Source organism: Zingiber officinale, chromosome 2A (assembly GCF_018446385.1).
Source record: "Zingiber officinale cultivar Zhangliang chromosome 2A, Zo_v1.1, whole genome shotgun sequence".
Lineage (NCBI taxonomy): Eukaryota > Viridiplantae > Streptophyta > Magnoliopsida > Zingiberales > Zingiberaceae > Zingiber > Zingiber officinale.
In genome coordinates, this window is record NC_055988.1 from 45,668,881 (window position 1) to 45,677,450 (window position 8,570).

General features: G+C 38.4%; 1 non-coding gene across 1 annotated transcript; it reads right to left on the reverse strand.

The window, feature by feature from the left end:
• Positions 1-1,461: 1,461 nt before the first annotated feature.
• Positions 1,462-1,567, reverse strand: LOC122044592. The gene has a single exon (XR_006129625.1). It is a non-coding gene; the product is annotated as a small nucleolar RNA R71 (small nucleolar RNA).
• Between the last annotated feature and the right edge of the window lie 7,003 nt (positions 1,568-8,570).

Genomic DNA, 8,570 nt, shown 5'->3' on the forward strand with positions numbered 1-8,570 from the left:
GATTTCTTATGGACTTTGTAAAGATAAACTCTCACTCGATCATCCGAGGGATCCACGTGACAGGTGCAAGCCCGTGTAAGGACGTTTGAGAGATAATCTTGAAGAGGAAATAGGGATATTCAAGAGAGTAGGATGGATTTTATGATTAGCTTCTTGTATCTTGATAGATTAATGAGTCGTGGGCTTCTACGTTGATATCCGAGGAAGGCATAGTAATAGGTGCACTTCTGTGTAAGGACAACATAGGTTCATGTCTAATTAATCCTATTTAGATACATTTCTCAGTCCTTAGCCGGTTGTCTATTCCAAGAGGGAACCGGCAACTTTCTACATGTTTGACAATTGAGGGATAAGAATTGGTGAACCATTTACATTCAAGAAATCTTACAAAGAAATCGAAACTCCTAGAATCTTCCTTTATCATAACCCAAAACTCTGAACTCTTGTTTGTTGATCTTTAATATTAGATTTGTTTACCTTTACTTTGCTTTTGAAACGATTGGATAGTTGTTTAGCTAATTCGCATTGAGACATTTCTAGTGCTTATTCCAGTCCCTGTGGATACGATAATCTTTTATATTACTTGCGACATTTCCGTACACTTGCGGAGAGTAACAAGTTTTTGGCGCCGTTGCCGGGGACTGCGCTATTATCAATTGAGTTAGACTAAACATAATTTTTCTTTCTTTCTTTACATTTTCATAGTTGTAACTTTAGAATTCTGTTTCTATAAGCTTTTCTTTTCTTGAATAACATTCTTGACAATTCTTTTTGTTGCAATTCTAATTATAATTCTAACTTTGCATTCTTGATTTCTAGCACTCTAATCTAACTTTTCTCTGTTTTCTCTTTTGATCTAGTTTCTTTCTTCTTTTCTTTTGTAAACATATCTTGCAATTTTTAGCATATGAATTATTCTAGATATTTTTCTTTTTCCTTTTATCTTTTCTTTCTTGTTTTCATTATGCACTTTCTTTCTTGCAATTTAAATTCTGCATTTGCTTTCTTGCTTTTTATATTGCATTTTATTTCTTGTTTTTGATTCTTGATAATTTTCTTTTTCTTCTTGATTATCCATGAGCACTAACATGTCAAGCAGGCCCATGAGAAATTTTTCTACACCCTTTTCTGCAAGATTTTTATCTCCCATTGTGCAACCTCAAATTGAAGCAGAAAGTTTCCAACTAGACCCAGAGATAATTTTCATGATACAAGGTCACAAATTTGGAGGAGAAGTATCAGAAAGTCCTTATCTGCATCTTGAAACATTTTTAGAGATTTGTGATTTGGTGAAATGCGAAGGAGTATCAGCAAATGCAGTTCGATTGATGACATTTCCTTTCAGTATCAAGGATAAAGCAAGGACTTGGCTATATTCTCTCTGTCCTCAAAGCATCACAAGTTGGGAACAATTGGAGAAGCAATTTCTGAATCATTTTTTCCCTCCAAGTAGAACGGTGTATATGAGGAATTGCATAACAAATTTTGCTCAGGCATATGGAGAATCATTATTTGAAGCATGGGATAGATTCAAGAGTCTTCAAAGATAGTGCCCTCATCATGGTTTTGAAAAATGGTTGATTTTACACATATTCTATGGGGGAATTTCTTTCTCAGATAAGACTTTATTGGATTCATCAGCTGGAGGTTCTTTTATGGACAAAAGTGTAGATGAAGCTTATTCGTTAATTGATCAAGTGACATTGAACCTCCGTGAATGGGCGAACAAAAGTTGGATGGAATTTCCCTCAGATATTCAAGAAGTGAAAGCCATAAATGTAAGAGAGCCTGTCAAACAAAATGAAATTCAACCACCTAAAAATGTTGAAATTCACAAGTCACAGAGTGAGGAGTTCAAACATTTGGCGGAAAAGCTTGATAGAATTGTTTCAAAATGGTTTAAAGAAGATCCCCCTCCTACACAGTCAAGATCCAATGAAAAGTGTGATGATGTGGGGTTGAGAAGTGGCAAAAATCATGAAGAACTTCTGAAGAATGACATGTTTAGAATTGAGGAGAAGAATAATAGAAGATCACAAGAACTCAATTCCATTTATCTAGGAAATTCCCAAAGGCCAGAAGTACCTTTCCCTCAACGATTAATCACACCAACATTAGATAAGCAAGTTGGACCTCCTCCAAAAGCCCAAAGGGAATTTGGGAAAAAGGGAGTTCAGTCTTTCCTAGGACCTTCACTAAGGGTTCCTTTTCCACAAAGGTTAGTGGGGGTCAATGAAAATAAAGACTTCGGCAAATCCTGTGACACTAATATGGTTGAGTGTAGATTTTTGAATATATATGAAGATGAAGATTTTTCAGATGAGGATTTTATTGATAATGTAGTGGTAAATAAGTTTTCAGATCTATCTCAAAATTTTATAAGGTGTTATAGTGACATCGAATTTTCAGATGATGAATGTGATGTGGTAGATCAACTTAAAACTGCAAGTGAAGTTATTGATCCTCTTGTTATTGATTCTCCTATTGAGGACATAGATGTTGGTTTATTTTTGATGTATGTGTTGATGATGATGATATGTGTAGGGAGCTGTGTTGTGGAAGCAGCATCTCAAGGATCACCACCTTTGTCAAGACAACCCTTAGAGGTTTTAAGAATTGATCATGTTGTGGAACAATGTGTAGGGACTTATACAGAGCTAGTAGAGTCTCGAGAATCACCATCATTGATATCATCAACACCTAAGCTAGAGCCAGAACCATCATTTGATTTAGAGGAAGTCACATCTACATGTTTAGAAATTTCAGGTATTTCTCAACAAAGTAAGGTTAGTATTTCTTGTGATCTTTTGGAAAACTTTATGGAGGTACCTATAATTGACTTTGTTGGATGTGATTCAGTTTTTATTACTTATTCATCTTATCTTGATATGGTTCTAGCTCTATACTATATAACATGCTTGTGGGAGATTTTTTTTTCTTTTGGATGTGCAGATTTCACATGGGCCAATAATTGGAAGCTCATACTGAACCGTCTTCGACCACCTGAAACAACTTTAAAGAAGACGAAGATGGAGAGGGCGATACATCACTTTTTAACTCCAATATTGAAAGCTCCCTCCATAATAAGAGCCCTTGGTAGGAGGGTTCTAAAATATCTTACCCCTCCAAGAGAAAGATTTAGATGAATCTAATGAGGTGGTCGAGCTGATGACCTTAAACAAGCGCTTCTTGGGAGGCAATCCAAGTTCAATCTTGTTTTCATTTTACTTTTAGTTTCTTTTTATTTTGTTGATAATAAATCATACCCTCTACTTAATTCTTCTTGTCTATCTTATTTTTTTTGTAGATTTTAAAGTTGTGGAGGATTGTGAACATTGGATAGAGGAGTATCTAAAATAAAACATGAATGTCAACCATTTGGAGCTCATCACTTGGTAACTTCTCTTAAAATCTCCTCCACATTGTTTTTAGTTTTCATTGGGACAATGAAAAATTTAAGTCTGGGGGGATGCATTAGATGCATTTGATTTGCTTTGTTTGTTTTTGTTTTTGCTTATGTCTTGCATTTTGGGTTTTGATTTTTTGTGGCATACATCTTGAGAACATCAAAACTTCACTTATATGCTTTCTTGGATTCAAGTGAAATGTTAGCACGATTATTGTCTTGATTCATGATGTTCGAATGATGCTACTAGTAAACTTTGTGTAGTTCTTTTTTCTATCTTGGGAAGCATTAATAAGCTAAGAATCTTATGGAGATGAGTTTTAGTTTTGGTTCAACCTTAAGGATTTTATCTTCACTACACTTGTGCTTGATGCTTGAATAGTTGATGTCATTGAAATAGTCATGATTCATCTTGTTTGCTTAGTACTTGGTTTCCATGGTGATCTCTCAACTTTCATTTTGGTTACTGGATGAGGCTCAAATCATTAAAGCTCATTTGGAAAAATCAAAATATTCCAACATGTGTGCTAAAAGTACATTTGTGAATAAGTTTTGCACAATGCAAACACTTATAAATAAAAAAAAAAAATGAACAATAAGGGATATAAAAAACAGTTGTCATGAGTGGAATCTAGCAAGTCACCCCTTTGAGACCGAGTTAGGTTACTGGGGAAATGACTGTTTAGCTTCTCTTGAGATTGAGCACACCTTTGAGACCTTGGGTTAGTTGAGAAATATGAACCAAGTGAATGGTAAGTAAGTGTCTATCACTGGTTACTTGTCTTTCACTGGAAACATTAGGAATTCAAATTTGATGACGACTTGACTAGGACATGGATTGAAACTTGAAGGGTGTTGAGTTACTTTTACACTGCGCACAAGATTTTTATGCTTGAACCATACTTTACTTGTTTCCATGATCACGCTTGTTAATGAAACTTTTTGATAGAATTAGGAAAGTGCACTGGGTTTTATGAATGTGTTGTAGAACATATGAATTTAGACATTTTGCTTGAGGACAAGCAAAGGTTTAAGTCTGGGGGTGTGATGTGCGTAGATTATATACTCCTTTATGCATGTTTTTACGCACATTTACATACTTTGAGCATGCTTGATCTATGCATTTTATACTTCCAGCTTTCCTTTTAGCATATTTACTCTTTTGGTTCGGAGATCTGCTTTTTTTCTGTACACAGGAGTCGATTTGGTGAAGAATCTACATCTTTGGGCATGCATTGGAGGAAGCGAAGGGAGAAAGCACCGGGCGTGTACCTCACACGGCCCTGCATTGGTATGGAGCTCGGGTCGTGTGGAGTTTACCAACAGAAGAGGAAGATGACATGGCGTGTGAACCTCGCACGGCCGTGTCAAGATTAAGCCAACGAGTAGAAGCCTTACAGGCGTGTGGGTCTACAGTAGTGTGAGATTTCGAGAGACCAAGCGGTGTGTGCACCACACGTGTAGCATTCCAGACTAAGCGGTGGCGTGTGTGCACCACAGTAGTGTAGCATTCGAGAGAGGGCCTTGGCGGTGTGGAGTCACACTGCAGCTGGCGAGAGGGACCGACATGGCGTGTGAATCTCACTGCCGTGTCACGGGCCGTGTGGGCCGATTCCTCCTCTATTTAAACCCTTCTTCATGAATTGAAAGGGATCTCTCCTTTGGGAGAAAGCAAGTTTTGGTGGGTTCCTCCCATTCTTGGGAGGATTTCAAGCGATTCTAAGGAGATCTCGACGATTTCGACTCGGGAGCGAGATTGGATCCGAAGACGGGGCTTCTTCGTAGATAAGTTTTCTCTTTCCCCTCTTCTTGTTTTCTTGGATTGGGGATTCAAGGAAAGCTTGTAATCTCTATTTCTTCGGATTTTCTTCCTCGATTCATGGAGTAGATCTTGTATTCTAGGATTAAGGGAGTATTTGTATGATGGATTGATGTAATCTCTTATAGATTTGTCATTTTCTTGTTTCAATGACATTATCTTGCTTGTATCAATTAGATCTTGAATGATTGATGGTGATTTGTGCTTAATTCTCATTCTTGATTGATTGATTGGATTTCTTATGGACTTTGTAAAGATAAACTCTCACTCGATCATCCGAGGGATCCACGTGACAGGTGCAAGCCCGTGTAAGGACGTTTGAGAGATAATCTTGAAGAGGAAATAGGGATATTCAAGAGAGTAGGATGGATTTTATGATTAGCTTCTTGTATCTTGATAGATTAATGAGTCGTGGGCTTCTACGTTGATATCCGAGGAAGGCATAGTAATAGGTGCACTTCTGTGTAAGGACAACATAGGTTCATGTCTAATTAATCCTATTTAGATACATTTCTCAGTCCTTAGCCGGTTGTCTATTCCAAGAGGGAACCAGCAACTTTCTACATGTTTGGCAATTGAGGGATAAGAATTGGTGAACCATTTACATTCAAGAAATCTTACAAAGAAACCGAAACTCCTAGAATCTTCCTTTATCATAACCCAAAACTCTGAACTCTTGTTTGTTGATCTTTAATATTAGATTTGTTTACCTTTACTTTGCTTTTGAAACGATTGGATAGTTGTTTAGCTAATTCGCATTGAGACATTTCTAGTGCTTATTCCAGTCCCTGTGGATACGATAATCTTTTATATTACTTGCGACATTTCCGTACACTTGCGGAGAGTAACAGTGGGACCAAGATTGTCCCTCCGTACCCTACCAAGATAATATGTATTGCTCTGCTTTGGCAGATTCAACAATACATGTGATCGAGGTAGTGATAGGTATCACGACACGGTTAGGAATTTAGAGTTGGTTCGATCTAGATCTAATCTAATCGAGAAGGATGCATCTTGTGCACGACTTAGATCTAATCTAATCGCAAGGGTGCATCATGTGCACGACTTAGATCTAATCTAATCGTTAAGGCACTTATTAATTAATTAATTATTAAACATGCATCAGATACATAACAATTAATTAATTAATCTATTTATGATTTAGTCATGGCCCTACTACGATCTTCTCAAGCCAATGAGAAGATCGAATGGTCAACCTAGGGTCAACAGCTTCTCCAAGCTCCTCCCTTTGACCACCTTGTGTTGCTCGTGCCCGCCTCGGAACTCCGTCTCGTGTGGACCCTCCACCGCTCCAATTTGTACATTACAATTTGAAACTCGAGTTACATTCGAGTCTAAATCTAATTTACAACAAGAATATAAGAGAAGGCACGACGCGCAGGTCGCGAATAAATAAAACATACAACACGCGCAAACACATAACGGCACGCAGGCCGTATTATGAATTACAACACAATCCAATCATATTGGGTTTTTGGGCCATGACTATCACAAAATTTATATATAATTCAAAATTATATATTTTCATAATTTTCTATAACTTTAAAATTAATTTTTTACAATTTTTACGAGTAAAATTTCCCGGCGGTCCCGTTTAGCGGTTTCGGGCGCAATCGCGGAATGGATCCCCTTGCGGGGCCCAGGGGCAGCGCCTCTACCCGCGATTTAACCATCGCGAGGGTTCCTTTGCGATCCAACAGCGCCTAAACCCGCTGTCCCCAAACGATTTGGGCCGAGACATTGCCGTTTCGGAAAAATCTTCCCGGCGGGTTCGTTTTTAGCGATTTCGGGTGCAATCGCAGAGCAAATCCCCTTGCAGGGTTAGGGGCAGTACCCCTACCCACGATCTAACCATCGTGAGTTGCTCCTTTGCGATCTAATGGCACCCAAGCCCACTGTCCTAAACGGATTTGGGGCAAAACGAAGCCGTTTTGGAAAAATCTTTCCGGTAGCCGAAGCCTACAAGTGCCGAGACACTTGTGCTTCGCTTCTACGGAAAAATTACCCATAAAAACTATAAAATCATAATTTTACAGAAAATTACAGAAGCTTTAGTTTTCATAAAACCAAAAATTAAACTCGTACAAGCCTTGCACGTGGCTCTGATACCACTGTTGGGTTCTTCGGGCCGCGAAAACCGCTTTTCGCGTCGCGGAAACCCCGAATCACCCAAGGCCAACGGATCCGTGCAAGGAAAGCCGAACGAAAAATTATGAGTACGAGTTTGAAAAACCTTTTAGATCTACTCCTAGATCTATGTGTTAAGAATATACCTTGAAGCGTGCCCTTTCGCGTTCCCGCTCGTCCAAGGAGTTGCCGGATCTCTAGACCGTCAAGCGTCGGTCCTCTAGAAGTATCCACACGAACAATTCTTGATGGAGAAAACCTAAACAAAGGTGTGCTAGCACCTTGATAGGTCACGGCAAGGAAGAGGAGGGAGAGCAAGGAGAGAACCCAAGGAAGAAGAAGGAGTAAATGAGGAGTTGAATGAAAAATGAATTTCATTCCCACCTCTAAAGTGGCCGGCCACATTTTGTTGTGTAACCCCATTTCCACTTAATTACAATTAAGTGGAGGCCATTAAGAGGTGTTGTGTAACTCCTATGATGTGGCACATCATGAAGATGTGGACCATTGCCATTGGTCCACATCTTGCTACCTCACAATGATGTGGCAAAGGAGTAACCTCCACTCATTTAATGTGGCCAACCCACATTAAATGCAATGGAGGCTTGTAACCTCCATGAGGTGGCAAAGCAAGATGATGTGGAACAACACTATTGGTCCACATCTTGCCACCTCACTCATGATGTGGCAAAGAGTCAAGTCAAACTTGACTCTTCCTCTTCCTCTCTAGTCAAGTCAAACTTGACTCAATCTTTCTCATGGTTGATCTAATCAAACCATTTGATTCAAGCCAACTTAATATAATGAATCTAATTCATTAAATTAAATTGATCTAATGAGTCATAATCTAAATTAGACTCATTAAATACATGAATCAATTTGAGTCTAACTCAATTAGCCCAATTTGGATTACTCTTAATCCAATTTGATTCATCAAATGAATCTAATCCTCTTGGTTCATCGTATGAACCAAATCTCCATCTAATTGTCCTTAGTGTGTGACCCTATAGGTTCTTGTAACGTTGGCAATGCCCTAAACCCATTTAGGAGCATAAGTAATGAACGGTATCTAGCAACACATCATTACTACCCAAGTTACAAGAATGTCGAGATCCAACATCACCTTGTGACTATTAATTGTGACTCCTCACAATATATGACAAGTGTCCTTCTATTCTAGACATCTAGATTGATCAA